Genomic DNA, 17,254 nt, shown 5'->3' with positions numbered 1-17,254 from the left:
CAGAGTGAAGTTTAGACAGACATGCCCTAGAAGTTCTACTACTTCACGCAGTGCATTTCCGTTCGCGATGAATGCAGAAATCATGATCTCGCCATTTTCTAATTTACCTCAAAACGACAGGAATATTATTTGTGTAAATTCAAGTCCTCTGTCGGAGAAATTTACAAAAAATATTGTGAGAGAGGTTTGTACAAAAGAAATATCATTTGTGTAACATTGACGAATGGATGAGAAAACTACAAATGAAAATACGTCATAGAAGTTCAACGTGAAAAGAGCAGGAAGTTCAACTACTACAAAAAATGAATTTCAAATGAAAAACTTTTAAAATCGTCACGAGTATGAAAAAACGATTAATACGGGAAAGTTGCGTGTTTACAGTAGCTTTCCATCAGTATATCACCCGCTCAATTCCCGTGAGTGGATGGAGAGCTACGAGCAGTGGATGAAGATCTACTAGCAAAAAAATCACGTGAAAAACAGAGTGAAGTTTAGGAACACGCACCGAGAAGTTCAGGTTCTTCACGCAGTGCATTTTAGAAGAATCAGTTTCGCGATAGAGGCAGAACAAACGATCCTGCCGTTTTCGAAATTACTTGAAAACGGCTAGGAATCAGAGAAAACCATCAACATGAAAAAGTTTCGCATTTTCCGTAGCTTTTGAATGGTATATTATTTGCCCAATTCCGATAAAGTTTGTAGAAATTACGGCGAAAATATGTTTTTCGTCATTTTTGAAACTAACTTAAAATCGTAAAGAATTGGGAGAAACAATACATACCAAAAAGTTTCGCATTTGTTCAAGCTTTCCAACGCCATATCATTTGCTGCATTCGGACGCACGGTTAAAAAATTAGCTCAAAAATACGAACTCGGTAGGACTTGGACCATTTTCTAAATTACTCTTAAACCATTCAAAATTAGAAAAAAAAACTTTCCATATGAAAAGTATCACATTTTCATAAGCTTTCCAACGCCATATCATATGCCTCCATTGGATTAGCCGTTTAGAAATGACATCGAAAAAACTAACTCATCTGTTCGGTTTACGAGATTATACGTTTTTTCAAATTACTCTTTAACCATAGGGAATTAGAGAAAACTTACAACATGTGGAAGGAGCGGTTTTGCAGCAGCTTTCCAACGCCATATTATATGCCTCATTTCGATAAACGGTTTAGAAATGCAATCAAAAATACGATTCACGTTTTTTGTGTGAAGAAAAAACGGTTTTCAAAACTGCTCTTAAACCGCTTATATTTTGCCAAAAATTTAACTTGGGTCATGATACTGATGTTCATAGCTTTCCAACGGTATATCGCAAGCCCCATTTGGGCAATGTTGGCGGAAGTTCAACGTACTACTAGCGAGATAGGTCAGGTTGTGATCAGAATATTATTCTGATCCCGTGATCAGAATAGTGCTTATATATATATCAGCATGTATATATTCATTAGTTAATGGAGTTTGTCCCTTTTATTGCGTCCATGCAACCTAGACGCTAATAGGTAAAGATAGGTCCTAATCCCACCCGAGTATGTGTAGATTGGGTTCGTTTTCCCATGCTCTGCTCTGGATCCGACGCAAAATTTCGGCAGCACCTCCCCGCTGTTCTCCTGATACACGTCTCGGCAATAAGTAGAGAGGATGTGTACCCGGAGAACAATAGGGAGGCACTGATGAAATTCTGCATCGGATCCGGAGCAGAGCATATAGGAAAACGAAACTAATCTACACATACTCGGGCTGTCCATGGATAACGTTGGACAATTCGAAAGAATCACAGTTATAAATATGCAAATGCATGCATATTTATAGATGTAACCCTTTCGAACGGGAGACGCATAGTGGTCACACATACTGATGATTGAAGACACATATAGCTAGCAAGTTTCATCGACATGAAGACCAGAACAAAGAAAATGAAGGGGGGGATGAGGATATGTCATTTGTGCTCACCCACGAACGCAGGGGAAGAGCTCGTTGAACACTAGACCCTCGCAGCGACGAAAAAACTGCACATTTAAATCGAAAGATGAGTAACATAGCAATTTTGTTTTTTCCGTCGACCTAACTAAATATTTACAACAGGATAAGCGGGTTAGGGGGTTCCTAGGCGTCAATGGAACCCTAAATAGCAAGTATCATCGGTGCGAGATGCATGTGGCGCTCGGCGTTGAACAATAGATCCACATCCCACAAGTGAAGCTGGCTCCCGGCGTCCCGCAACAATAGTTCTGGTGAACGATGACGGTCGAGCACCTTGGCGAATTTGTCTGGCAGCCTCTGCGATGAGGATTAAAGCCAAGTTTTGAAATTTCAAACAACCAAATTGACTTGAGTGTAGTTTGGGTGTTTCAAGTTTCAACACTTGCCTTTTAATCGTCATCGCAGAGGCTGCCAGGCAAATTTGCAATGGTGTTTGACCTCCATCGACGCCGAGAACTGTTGTTGTGGGACGCCGGACGCCGGCGTCACTTGTGGTACATGGATGTAGTGTTCGACACCGACGGCCACATGTATCTCGCACCGACGATACTTGCTATTTAGGGTTCCATCGAGAACGAGGAAATCCCTAACAACGATGTCATTTCCTCTTCTTCTACTTATTCTTCTTTTGTTTTCAATTATTTTCTTCTAATTATCTAAACCTAAATCTAGCACCAACCTAATCCTACCATTATAACCTAAACATAAATAACAGTAGAAAAAAATCACCTTGGCTCCAGCGGTGGTGGAAGAGGCGGCGGGCACCGGGGCGGGGCGGCGAGCCGGGGCGGGCCGGGCGGCGGGGCAGCGGGGACGGTGCGGCAAGCCGGGCCAGGCGACGGGGGTGGGGGGCGGGCGTGGCGGAGGGGCAGTGGGGCGATGGGGCGTGGCGGGGGGGGGGCAGGGCACCGGGGCGGTGGGGCGATGGGGCGGGGCGCCGGGGCAGCATGGCGGGGCGACGGTTGGGGATGGCGGCGCGGGTGGTGAAGGCCAAGAGATCGAGAGAGATAGAGGGGAGAGAGATAGGGTGGGGGCACGGGTGCGGCCCCTTTTCTGCTAGTAGGTCACAGCTCTTTGCCGTCTGCTAGCAGACGACAAAGAGCATACCTAGTGGGTAGGGCCGGGGGGAAACGGTTGTTAAAACGGCCATTTTCTTTTCCGTTTGCTGGCGGATGACAAAGAATCTTTGCCGCCCGCTAGCTGATGGCAAAGAAACTGGCCGTTAAGTCGTCCTCGTAGGCCCGCCACCCACCCTCTTTGCCGTCCGCTAGCGGACGACAAAGAACTGGCTGATGGCAAAGCCTACCTTTGCCGTCCGCTGCCACTTTGCCATCCTCTTTCAGGTGGCTGATGGCAAAGCCTTCCTTTGCCGTCCGCTAGCTGATGACAAAGACTAGGAAGACGGCAAATGTGCTGATTCCAGTACTGGTTGTTCTAACAATGTAGAGGAAACCCAACACTCCATGGAACAAGATGTGGTCTTGAATGATGCTTCAAGGGATCCAACATCATCATCTATTGTTTCCCACTTTTGCCTTGTAGCTAAGGCTTTAATGGTATCTCCTACTTTGAACCCCAATATGCCTCTTGATGATGTTGATAAGAATGAGGGCGAGGATATTGGTGAAGAGAATGATAATGTTGTCTCCTTACAAATTAAGGGGGAACTGATTTTTAAAGCTCTTCATAAGAATAAAATTGCTTGTTCCAACTTCACGAAAATCATGTCTATTGCCATTGAGGGAAAAAAAATACATTGAGGAGTTGGAATCTCATCTCGAGGAGCATGAGGTCACCGTTGATAAAATGGAAGGTCATGATCTTGATTACGTTAATGAGATCACCGACCTCTCTCATGCTCTTGAACTTGAAAACCCCACCAAGGAATCTCTTGAGGAGACCTTTGCAATAGAGTTATCTAGAATAAAGGAATCCTGTGATAGAGCCCTTGAGGTGGTCAATGATTTCAAAACTAAAAAATTTAAGCTTGAAGTTGCACATGCTAAACTCCTTGAGGACTTTGAGCACCTCGAAAATGGCTCTAGGTTCATTAAGAGTGAGCTCATCGAACTCACCAAGTCTCATTGTCGATGTCAAAACCGGCGGATCTTGGGTAGGGGGTCCCGAACTGTGCGTCTAAGGCGGATGGTAACAGGAGGCAGGGGACACGATGTTTTACCCAGGTTCGGGCCCTCTTGATGGAGGTAAAACCCCTACGTCCTGCTTGATTATTCTTGATAATATGAGTAGTACAAGAGTTGATCTACCACGAGATCGGAGAGGCTAAAACCCTAGAAGCTAGACTATGGTATGATTGTCTGTTGTCCTACGGACTAAAACCCTCCGGTTTATATAGACACCGGAGGAGGCTAGGGTTACACAAGGTCGGTTATAAAGGAGATATGCATATCCGTATTGCCTAGCTTGCCTTCCACGCCAAGTAGAGTCCCATCCGGACACGGGACGAAGTCTTCAATCTCGTATCTTCATAGTCCAACAGTCCGGCCAAAGGATATAGTCCGGCTGTCCGGAGACCCTCTAATCCAGGACTCCCTCTATAGCCCCTGAACCAGGCTTCAATGACGATGAGTCCGGTGCGCAGTGTTGTCTTCGGCATTGCAAGGCGAGTTCCTCCTTCGAATACAGCACGGAAGAGTTTGAATACAAGGATAGTGTCCGACCCTGCAAAATAAGTTCCACATACCACCGTAGAGAGAATAATATTTCCACAAATCTAATTTGTTGACACGTTTTGGCAGCATGACATCACGCCACAGCCCGGTAATCATTTGAACCATTTTTCTTTAACCAGCCCCGCACATAACGCGAGGCGGTTTCTTGACACGTCTTGTCAAAGCAGAGATCGTGTTCCCCTTATCACGGGATTCTCATCAATACAAACGTGGGTAACCCAACCGTGCCTGTTGGTATGACTCCTAGATCTTAGGTAAGTCTCGAACGGCCACGAGGAGGACGCCTGATATTCACCCCCTTTATAAAGGGACAAGGCTTTTTCTTTTTTCCCTCCCGTGCTCGATTGAATTCTTCCCCCGCCTCGAGTTCTAACACCCAAAGCCCAGGTCAGGTGCTTCGGACCTTCAATCATGTCCGGATCCAGCCTTCAAGGCCGGTGGATGCCTTCCTCCGTCACGGAGGAGGACATCAAGAAGTTGAGGGAGGCCAGATATCTGACCGCCGAAATTTCGCATAGGCTGCCCGCTCGAGGGCAGGTCGTCCCTACTCCCGAACCCAACGAGAGCGTTGTGTTCGTCTCCCACTTCCTCCGAGGACTAGGCCTCGCTCTGGATCCCTTTGTTAGGGGTCTTATGTTCTATTAAGGGTTGGATTTTCACGATCTGGCCCTGGACTCCCTTCTTCACATCTCGTCTTTTATTGTCATTTGTGAGGCCTTCCTCCGCATTACCCCTCACTTCGGCCTGTGGCTCAAGACCTTTGATGTGAAGCAGAAGATGGTCGAGGGGCAATAAGCAGTGTGCGGAGGTGCTCTAATAAGAAAAATTGCTGACGCTCCATGGCCAAAGGGTTCCTTTCCAGAAGTGTCCGGATTGTGGCAATGGGAGTGGTTTTACGTCACAGCTCCCCGAAGTGCCAAGTGGGTAGCTGCCCCCACCTTTCGCTCGGGCCCTCCACCACAACTGATGTCATGGATTAGTAGGGGGCTGAGCTGGGGTCCAGCCAAGGATGTGCCAATACTGCAGAGCCGTATCCGAGATCTCTTCGAGGGAGATTTCAGTCTGGTTATGGTAATGCAAGTTATGCTGTTTCGTCGAGTCCAGCCTTGCAAACGCCGACCCCTCCGCATGTGGGAATTCAACCCAGAAGGACCACGCACTATTCAGAATTTCCTCGACATGACGCATGAGGAGATGTACAAATCGTTCTTCGGACCCCAAATAGAGTGTCCGTACACTACCGAGGACGCGGGCCTGAGCTGCAACCGCCCCGCTGCCCAAGTAAGTAATCCCATGGCCGAATGCACTGTCCTTTTATTTATCATGACATCATTCTGAAGAATCGCTCTTTGACCAGGACTGGATAACAAAGGTGAAGATGATCCGGTGTTCGGCCCCCCTTCCTGAAGGCTTGGACAATCCGGTGCTGGAAAAGATGCTCGAGCCAGCACCTTGTCTAGTGTCCTCCAAGGAAGATGAAGGGGGAATAAAGAGGGCGAAAGCGGGCCTCCATAGCTACCTATTCGAATCGAGGGAATGAGTGCCTCTGCGAGGGAGGATAACCAAGGGGAAGAATCTCACATTCTCTCTCCTCGGGGAAGGAAGAGGACTACCTCTGAAGATCCGGAAATTAAGGTTTCCAAACGGGAGAAGAAATCTCCGCCAGAGGGTCCTGCCTCGGAGGGTATTCTTGCCGCACAATGTCCGCACGGGGATCAGCCCTCTACCGAGCTGTAAGTAATCAAAAAGTACTTAATAGTGAAGATATCCTACCTTACTTCCGAAGACAATAACCGATGCTTGTAAATTGTAGTCCGGATCGCAGCACTTCTCGACAGAGTTAATCTTCGGGGGATCTTCTTCGGAGATGATGGAGAGCGAAACGCCTCCCCCGGACTCCCTAGCTCAAGAAGCGGGCGACCTTGAAGTGTCGTCACGAAGGGTATCTCAGGATCCAATATCGCCAGAGGATAACCCTTTGGCTGCCCGGCATCCCCAGTATCCGGCTCCTGAGGAGAGCGACAACAGGGGTCCGTACTATGTGCGGTCGGACGCGTTGAAGGATCTTATGGGGAAAGTTGTCGTGTCGGAAGCGCATCGTATGCTAATGGGTACGGTAATTGAAAGGATTTCATCCGCCGAAAGCGGTTTGCACGAAGCTTATGAGTCTGCTGAAAGGCTTCGAGGTACGTACAATAATGTTTGCCTTTAATAGTACCGCATACATTAGGTATGCCCATGCAGATAGTAGCCCCTGAGACTCTGGTTGTCGTCGAGAACGGCGGCAAACAGAGTATCATAGTCCTAGGTAATAACCAGACCGCCTTTATGTGCAGGTGGTTGAAGCTCCGGTGGCTAGCCGGACTGATGGGTTTGCCGAACTAAAGCGGTAACTGGATGCGGCAGATGCCGACATCGTGCTTGTTAACAAGCGGCTTGACGAGGCACAGGGTAGGTGATTTTTCTGGTGAATGTCACATAGTAAGAGCAGCATGATGCCAGTATCTTTAATATGTTGTGACTGCAGATAGAGCTGCCACCGTGGAGACCCTTCGGGCGGAGCTTGCCCGAGCCAAGGAGCAAGCGAGGAGTAGTAATGCGGCCGCTTTAAAGGCAGCTGAAGAGTTAAGGGCCGAACAGGCCGCACATTGCGAGAGCAAAGAAAAAATTGCCAAGATGGTCATGGAGTTAAAAGATGGTGCTGACCGTTACCGACTTCTTAAATAAGAAAACTGGGTGAAGGCGACGGACCTGGAGAAGGCCCGGGTGGCTGCCAAGGAAGCCCACTCCAAAATTAGAGCAACGAAGGAGGAGCTGAATCAAGCTGCGGATATCGTTTCTGGGAAGCCCTTCTTGTTGCGGACTAAGTTCAGAGATCCGAAATATGCTCCTCTGGACCAGCTATGGAGTTCTGCGGATGAGTACATGGATTTGGCTGCAAGTGCTGTGGATGCGACCGAGTACTTCAAGGATCAGAAAGGTCCTGAAGTGGAGAAGCTGTTCTGGTCACATTTTCACGCTCCAGTCCATCCGCTGCTGCTGAATGAGTGATTGACCGGTTGGGCCAAGCTCCATAGGTTGTCCGGACTTGCCATGAGGTCCGTTGTGGATCACCTGTGGCCGGGAGGGCCAAGGCCGAGTAGCTACTTTAGCTCAGTGCAACAATTCCTTGAAGTTGTGCCACGCATTGATGCTGTAAAGAGATCAGCATGCATAGAAGGTGCGTGGATGGCCCTTGCCCGTGTCAAAACATACTAGGCGGAGATGGAGGCCACCACTGTTGCGGCACAGGGTTCGGCCATAGGCCGAGTGGCTGCCGAGCACTACTTTGAAGAAGTCCTTGAAGGCGCTCGCTCGATAGAGGCTCAATGCTCGAAGAATATTATGTTTGAATGACATGTATTCCCATTGTAAAAACGATGTTTTATTGAGTTTATCAAGGCTGTGTTTATACTTTTTCCCGAAAGTACTATGATGCCTCCTGTGCGGCCATGTATGTATATATGTATATAACCTGAAAGATGGCAGTCGTCGGCTTCAGCCCCCATGCATATAATGCGGGGGTGTTCGCAGAAGACGCATGTTCACTTGATCCAACGTCTTGGTCCATTAAGGAGGTGATAGCGCAGTGAACTAGGCAATCAGACTATAATGCTTTAACACTTTCACTTAGCCAGAGGAGTTTGACAGTGGGGCTACTATATAGCCCCTGGTGGCTCCGCACTCATCCGAATTCGGGGTGCGTACGTGCCTGGCCGGGAAACGGTCCTTCGTTAAGGCGGAGGAATCCCGAAGATTCCGTTAAGTCATCGAGTGGTTGACCAGTCTCACGCTATATCATGACAGTCAGTTTTCGGCTTTCTCTACTGAGGTGCTCATCCGGATGAACCAGGGCACAATCGCAGTAGTTCTCCTAGTGCCGCCTTAGCCGATAGAGCGGAACGTAAGGCAGCAAAACACAGGAGCCGGGCAAACCCAACATTTGACCAAAGACATGATTCGAAGCTGATGCATATAAGGCCAAACTCGCGACGCCGAACACTCCCTAAGGTATTCGGTCTTTATGGTGTAAACCGGGCTTAAGCAGTGCCCTTTGTAATAAGCCCCTGGTGTCCAGGTATGTGCAATATTCTTACATGGCCACATGCCAATACGTCAGCATCCTTCTCAATTGTACTGAGAATCCGGGGGATGTGTATCAACAAGAGACAGTAAAAAAGGTTTACGCAGGGTCTTAATCTAAAAAGAATCCTTGGAACGGGTCCCTGCTGCACGTCTGCGCCCGTGTCTCCATTGTGCCGTATCCTAGACGGGTGTAGCACAATGGTCATCTGTAAAAGAGAGGAGCTTAGTTGACAAGTTGTCGTGCAAAAAGGTAGGTTATACTAAAGAAACCACGTACAATTCAAGATGAGTAAAGTTGAGCCTAATTGCCACTTGTTTGCGCGCGTTGAGCCCCTTGTATTGTAATAGGGGTATAGCCATCAAACCTGTATCGATTACATATAGCTGCGTCGGACTCGTCTAACCACGTCCGTGGTCTTAACGACCTGCCAGATGCTTTAGTTGGTGAGGCTGCTTAGTGTGCAGCTGCCAAGGCAGCCGCACGGTCTTCCGCGCGCAAGGAGCGCTCAATATTTCCATTTACTGTAATGATGCCGCGTGGACCGGGCATCTTAAGCATGAGATAAGCGTAATGTGGTATTGCATTAAAGCGAGCGAAAGCTTTGCGTTCGAGTAGTGCTTGATAACCACTTTGGAATGGAGCGATGTGGAACGTTAAATTCGCTGCGGAAGTTATTGGGAAAGCCGAAGATAACCTCTAGTAGTAGGGAGCCCGTGCAATGAGCCTCTGGGCCTGGCGTTGCTCCTATAAAGGTAGTATTTCTGTGGCTAATTTTTGTTGGATCTATCCCCATTTTGCGGACCATGTCCTGATATATCAGGTTTAAACTGCTGCCACCGTCCATCAGGACTCGTGTGAAGTGGTATCCGTCAATTATTGGGTCTAATACCAAGGCAGCCCATCCTGCACGCTGGATACTTGTCGAGTAATCCCGATGGTCAAAGGTGATCGGTTGGGACGACCAGTGGCAGAACTCCGCGGTGATAGGCCCTGGGGCATGTGTCTCTAGGAGTGCCGCTTTGTTTCTCCCCGTTTACTGTTTTGACTTCTGGTGGGAATTTCTGCTGTTCCCCAGTGCTTTGCTTGCGAGGCTCGTCCTCGTCTTCGCCTTGTGTATCCTGCCCCTTATGTTCGGCGTTGAGCTTGCCAGACTGCTTGAAGACCCAACATTCTCTATGGGTATGATTTGCAGGTTTATCGGGGGTGCTATGGATCTGACATATTTGGTCCAGTCTTGTTTAGGCTGGACAGTTCGTCTCTGTTGCCTTTGGAGGGCAGCTTTTGCTGACCTGGCCAAGAGCTTCAGAATCCGGCGTTTACCGCCGTGCTCTTCAGGTTGTCTTCTTTATTTCGGCGCTTGTTTTTGCTGCGTCGTGATTTCCCATTTCCGTCCCTGACTTCGGATGTACTTGGGTCGCTGGTGCTGCATCGGGCTAACCAGCTGTCCTTGCCCGCGCAAAAGCGGGTCATGAGGCTTGTTAATGCTGCCATTGTTCTCGGCTTTTCTTGTCTGAGGTGTCTGGCAAGCCATTCGTCTAGAACGCTGTGCTTGAAAGCTGCTAAGGCTTCGGCGTCCGGACAGTCGACTATTTGGTTCTTTTTAGTGAGGAACCTGTTCCAAAGCTTTCAGGCTGACTCTCCGGGCTGTTGAGTTATATGACTTAAATCGTCTGCATCCGATGGTCGGACATATGTCCCTTGAAAATTTGCCCGAAAGGCGTCTTCGAGCTCTTCCCAGCTTCCAATGGAGTTTTCAGGGAGGCTTTTAAGCCAGTGCCGAGCTGGCCCTTTGAGCTTGAGGGTTAAGTACTTGATGGCGTGGAGATCGTCTCCTCGAGCCATGTGGATATGGAGGATGTAGTCCTCAATCCAGACCCCAGGGTCTGTCGTTCCGTCGGACGCCTCTACGTTGACGGGCTTAAATCCCTCTGGAAATTCATGGTCCAACACCTCATCGGCGAAACATAGGGGGTGTGTGGCACCCCTATATTTGGGTGTACCGTGGTGTTGGGATGTTTGTTGTGTTGCACTGCGTGCTGGAGCGCACTTGCGTGGCCCGTAGATGGATCTGGTTGCGCCGTCCTTTTGATGCGAGCCCTCACGTGGATCGCGTACTAGCTTATGTGCAGCGTCGTTTGCCGCTCTATGTTGGCCACGAGGTCGTCTATCCGACCTGATGGCCGTTTTGTTTTTTGGTTGCGGGGGATCTAAGGCCTCCTCATCGAATTCATGTAGCAACTTTCGCTTCGGGTAGCTCTTGGTGTGTCAATTACCGCCGTACTTCGCTGTAGTGTTGAGTACTTCACTCCATCTGATTTTGAGTGTGTCTTGTGCAGCCCTGAGCCTTTGCTTCTGCTTTTTCAGACTCCTCGCAGTGGCAACAAGCCTTTGGTGGGCATTCTGTTGCTCGGGTGCCTGTCCGGTGTGATGTCGTCCGGACTGTTATCTTCGATAGAGTCGGGTTGTTTGGTTTGATTCTCCGTGTTGCCGTGGTCGGGCGATGGTTCACCCTGCTCTATCGCTGGGTCTATATGATCGCTGTTTCTGCCGAGGCAGGATTTGGAGCGGCGCTTCCGCCGCCGCTTTGACTGCTTCTCGAGGGAACAACCCTTCGCTGCGTCCTTCCGTTCCTCGTCATCGTTTTCTTTGGGTGTGTCCACCATGTATACATCATATGATGAAGTGGGCGTCTAGTGCCCTGTGGGCAGTGGTTCCTGTTCGTCTCCTGCATCGTCGTCTATACTGTCCATGTCTTCGGAGTCGAAGTCGAGCATGTCGGTCAAATCGTCGACAGTGGCTACTAAGTGGGTGGTGGGTGGGCAGCGAATTTCTTTGTCATCCTCATCCCAATCCCGCCGAACATAGTTCGGCCAGGACTCTCCTAACAGGGAGAGAGACCATAATGAGCTCAGTATGTCGCCCAAGGGCGAGTATTGAAAGATATCCGCAGAGGTGAACTCCATGATCGGCGCCCAGTCGGATCCGATTGGCACGGGCGCAGGCAGTTCGGAGTCCGTGGCCTGGGAAGAATTCGGTAGTTTGGCGCCACGGCTCCCGTGAAGGGTAAGGTCGATACTTGGCTCGAATACCGATGAAAATGCAGCCTCCGTGGCGGGGTCTATCCACCCGTCCCTGGATGGTGCAATTGGCTCCGAATTGAGGGTTAGAGCGGTCGCCGGTGCGATCTCCCGAACACTGTCCGATGATAGAGCTAAATCATGCTCATCGTGACCCTGCGGCGCACTGCTACATCTTGAGCTTGCGTTGGTTTTCCCCGAAGAGGAAGGGATGATGCAACAGAGCAGCGTAAGTATTTCCCTCAGTTTTTGAGAACCAAGGTATCAATCCAGTAGGAGCCCATGCTCAAGTCCCTCGTACCTGCACAAAGCGATAGCTACTCGCAACCAACGCGATTAGGGGTTGTCAAGCCCTTCACGGTCACTTACGAGAGTGAGATCTGATAGATAGAATATTTTTGGTATTTTTGATATAAAGATGCAAAGTAAAAAGTAAAAGCAAAGTAAATAGCAAAACAATATAAAAGTGATGGAGATTGATATGATGAGAATAGACCCGGGGGCCATAGGTTTCACCAGTGGCTTCTCTCAAGAGCATAAGTATTCTATGGTGGGTGAACAAATTACTGTTGAGCAATTGATAGAATTGAGCATAATTATGAGAATATCTAGGCATGATCATGTATATAGGCATCACGTCCGTGACAAGTAGATCGAAATGATTCTGCATCTACTACTATTACTCCACTCATCGACCGCTATCCAGCATGCATCTAGAGTATTAAGTTAAAAACAGAGTAACGCCTTAAGCAAGATGACATGATGTAGAGAGATAAATTCATGCAATATGAAATAAACCCTATCTTGTTATCCTCGATGGCAACGATACAATACGTGCCTTGCTGCCCCTTCTGTCACTGGGTAAGGACACCGCAAGATCGAACCCAAAGCTAAGCACTTATCCCATGGCAAGAACTACCAATCTAGTTGGCCAAACCAAACGGAGAATTCGAAGAGACTTGGAAAGATAACCAATCATGCATAAAAGAATTCAGAGAAGATTCAAATATTATTCATAGATAGACTTGATCATAAACCCACAATTCATCGGTCTCAACAAACACACTGCAAAAAGAAGATTACATCGAATAGATCTCCACAAGAGAGGGGGAGAACTTTGTATTGAGATTCAAAGAGAGAGAAGAAGCCATCTAGCTACTAACTATGGACCCGAAGGTCTGAGGTAAACTACTCACACTTCATTGGAGAGGCTATGATGATGTAGAAGCCCTCCGTGATGACGGCCCTCTTCTGGCGGAGCTTCGGAACAGGCCCCAAGATGGGATCTCGTGGATACAGAAAGTTGCGGCGGTGGAATTAGGTTTTTGGCTCCTGTTTTGATCGTTTGGGGGTACGTGTGTATATATAGGAGGAAGGAGTACGTCGGTGGAGCACCGAGGGGCCCATGAGGTAGGGGGGCGCGCCCTAGGGGGGGGGCGCCCCCACCCTCGTGACCTCCTCTTTGATCCCTTGGAGTAGGGTCCAAGTCTCCTGGATCACGTTCGGTGAGAAAATCACGTTCGCAAACATTTTATTCCGTTTGGACTCCGTTTGATATTCTGTTTATCCGAAACACTGAAATAGGCAAAAAACAACAATTCTGGGCTGGGCCTCCGGTTATTAGGTTAGTCCCAAAAATAATATAAAAGTGGAAAATAAAGCCCATTATAGTCCAAAACAGTAGATAATATACCATGGAGCAATCAAAAATTATAGATACGTTGGAGACGTATCAGGCATCCCCAAGCTTAATTCCTGCTCGTCCTCGAGTAGGTAAATGATAAAAAGAGAATTTTTGATGCGGAGTGCTACTTGGCATAATTTCAATGCAAATCTTCTTAATTGTGGTATGAATATTCAGATTAGAAAGATTCAAGACAAAAGTTTATATTGACATAGAAAATAATAATACTTCAAGCATAATAACAAAGCAATTATGTCTTCTCAAAATAACATGGCCAAAGAAAGTTATCCCTACAAAATCATATAGTCTGGCTATGATCCATCTTCCCCACACAAAGTATTTAAATCATGCACAACCCCGTTGACAAGCCAAGTGTCGGTGTCAAAACCGGCGGATCTCGGGTAGTGGGTCCCGAACTGTGCGTCTAGGCCGGATGGTAACAGGAGGCAGGGAACTCGATGTTTTACCCAGGTTCGGGCCCTCTTGATGGAGGTAAAACCCTACGTCCTGCTTGCTTAATATTGATGATATGGGTAGTACAAGAGTAGATCTACCACGAGATCAAGGAGGCTAAACCCTAGAAGCTAGCCTATGGTATGATTGTTGTATATGGAGTTGATTGCCTACGGACTACAACCCTCCGGTTTATATAGACACCGTATAGGGTTAGGGTTACATAGAGTCGGTTACAATGGTAGGAGATCTTGAATATCCGCATCGCCAAGCTTGCCTTCCACGCCAAGGAAAGTCCCATCCGGACACGGGACGAAGTCTTCAATCTTGTATCTTCATAGTCCAGGAGTTCGGCTGAAGGTATAGTCCGGCTACCCGAACACCCCCTAATCTAGGACTCCCTCAGTAGCCCCTGAACCAGGCTTCAATGATGACGAGTCCAGCACACAAATTGTCTTCGGCATTGCAAGGCGGGTTCCTCCTCCAAGTCCTTCATAGAAGATTGTAAACACCAAGAGTAGTGTCCGGCTCTGCAAAATAAGCTTCCACATATTGCCATAGAGAGAATGATATAAACACAAATCAAATCTGCTGACGTATTCCGCAGTGCGCCATCACACCACGGCCAAGTCCTTCACTCGAATCGTTTTTACTTTTCCACCTCAGCATGTTTTGCGAGGCGGTTTCCTTGGCACGTCTTGTCAAAGCAGAGATTGTGTACCCCCTTTACGGGATTCTCATCAATACGGACGTGGGTAACCCAACCGCGCCATTTATCACGACGCTTGGGAGGCAAGCGAGTTTTACTAGGCTGGTGGGGACGCACAACCGCATCCGCCCATATAAGGGGATAAGGATCCACCTTTTTACCTACGCCTTCTTCCTCCTTTGCCTATCCATCTCCTGCGCACTCGAGCTCCAGCACCCAAGCCCGCACTTCCCACCTCAACCTTCTCCAGCAATGTCCGGAGCGGGAGGCAAGTGGATGGTCTCCTCCGCTACGGAGGGCCAAGTCAAGAAGTTAAGGAAGGCTGGATACCTGTCTAAGGACATCGCGCACCGGCTTCCCGAAAAGGGGCAGCTTCTCCCCACCCCAAGGCCCCATTGAGAGGGTAGTATTTCTTCCCCACTTCCTCCGTGGACTAGGTTTTACACTCCACCCATTTGTCCGGGGGCTCATGTTCTACTACGGCCTGGATTTCCACGATCTGGCCCCGAACTTCATCCTCAACATCTCGGCGTTTATCGTCGTGTGCGAGGCTTTCCTCCGTGTCCGCCCTCATTTCGGCCTCTGGCTCAAGACCTTCAACGTCAAGCCCAAGGTGGTGCGGGGCAGCCAGGCGGAGTGCGGAGGCGCCATGGCGGGCAAGATGGCCAACGTCCTATGGTTCGAGGGCTCTTTTGTGGAGACCCTAAAGTGGTGGCAATCCGGGTGGTTTTACATCACCGAGCCACGCGATCCGAAATGGACTGCAGCCCCCGAGTTCCGATCCGGACCCCCCACGCGGCTTATGTCCTGGAAAGAGACGGGCCTGTCGTGGGGTGACGAAAAAGAGGTGACCGGATTGCAAACATGCATCCAGTCCCTGGTGAACAAGCCAATCCGGCTTGTTAATGTAATCCAGGTTATGCTCGTCCGCCGGATCCTCCCGTGCCAACAACGGGATTTTAATCTGTGGGAGTTCAACCCGGCGCAGCACCAAACCCTTAGCAGGCTCTTCGACACGACGTACGAAGATGCCTGGAAGGTGCTATTTAAGGGCGCCGAGGCTCCCACATCCGCTTCCGAGGACCGCGGATACATCTCGCAGCGTCATGCTAGCGAGGTAAGCTATCTTCACCTTTTACAGGATGTTAAGCTTTCTTCATAGTTTGACTCTATGCGGGATCTAAACTCCCTTACCTTTGACAGGCTTGGCGGGCGATATCCGGACCGATTAACTGTCCGGCTCCGCTGCCCGAAGACCCAGCCCCAACTCTACTAGTGAAGCTGCTGGTTCCGGCGCCTTATGTGGTGCCGGAGAAGAAGGCCAAGAAGAAGAAGACCACGGGGACTCGAAGGACTGCCCGTAACATGGTGGTGTCGGACTCGTCATCCGGGGAGTCCGAGACGCCCTCTTCCCGTGAAAACGAGGAGGAGGAAGAAGAAAACTCTCCCCCCCAGCGGAGGGAGGAGAGAAGAGGAAGGCCGCCCCAACGGGGAAGGCCGAGGGGTCTAGGAAAAGGAAGACCCCTCCGCCGGACTACTCCCCCGACGCCGAAGAGGGTGAAGAGGAGTGGCCAAACAGGGCCAAGCGTCCGGCGAAATCGTAAGTTCGGATATCAGAGTAACTCATGATGTTCCTTTGTTGCACAGCTTTCCCTAATGTCGAACGTAATTATGCAGCCCGCCCCGGGCCGAATTCAACGAATCGTCGGGCGGCTCCCTGGACTCATCGGACGTGAACTCAGTTCTGCCCGCTGTCTCCCCCCGCACTGCAGACGACGCTGAAGTGGCGTCGCGACAAGCTCCGGGGCAGGAGGAGGTGGTCCTGGAGGAGCCGCAAGGCAACCTCCCGGACTCCAGGAGTGAAGGGGATAAGGCCCCCCAGGGCTCCAAGTCCGGCTTTGTGCCGGACACCGCGCCGGAATCTTCCACAGTTCCGGACCGCGGTAGGTTAACTCCTTCCCAGAGGAGCAAGCCTTCTGAGTGGGCAACCTCCGTCCAACCAGAGGTGCCGGACAATCTGCTGGAGGTGCTTGACGGCACCTCCATCGACGAGGGGCACCGTACTATTATGAGTACGGTGATCCAGAAGGTTCAGTCCGCCAAGAGCAGACTGACTGAAGCTTGCGCTAGCCTTCTAACAGGCTTCGAGGTAAGTAAGAATATGTAAAAATATTACCGCATAGACAGTAGCCCCTGATGCTCTATTTTGGCGTTCGGAAAGAAAAGCCGAATAGAGGATCTATGAAATTTCGCAGGAGTCTAACAAAAAGAGTCAATATGCATATGCAGGCTTCGCTGCTATCCACTGCCGCACTGACTGCGGAGGTGGGTGTCCTGAAGCAGGACCTCGAGCGGACCGAGCAAGAGCTCGGCCTTGCAAAGCGGCAGCTCGAGGAGAAAGAAGGTAAGAAATACCTTACAGAAAAGGTGCCTATAAAAAGGCGTGATTGCAAAAAGAAAAATAATAGGATTGTACTGCTTATTGTAGGGGCCACGACTGAGGTGGCGACCCTTAAGCAGGCG

This window comes from Triticum urartu, chromosome 1, assembly GCF_003073215.2.
Source record: "Triticum urartu cultivar G1812 chromosome 1, Tu2.1, whole genome shotgun sequence".
Lineage (NCBI taxonomy): Eukaryota > Viridiplantae > Streptophyta > Magnoliopsida > Poales > Poaceae > Triticum > Triticum urartu.
The sequence above is the reverse complement of the archived record's forward strand: the minus strand, read 5'-3'. Positions refer to the sequence as shown.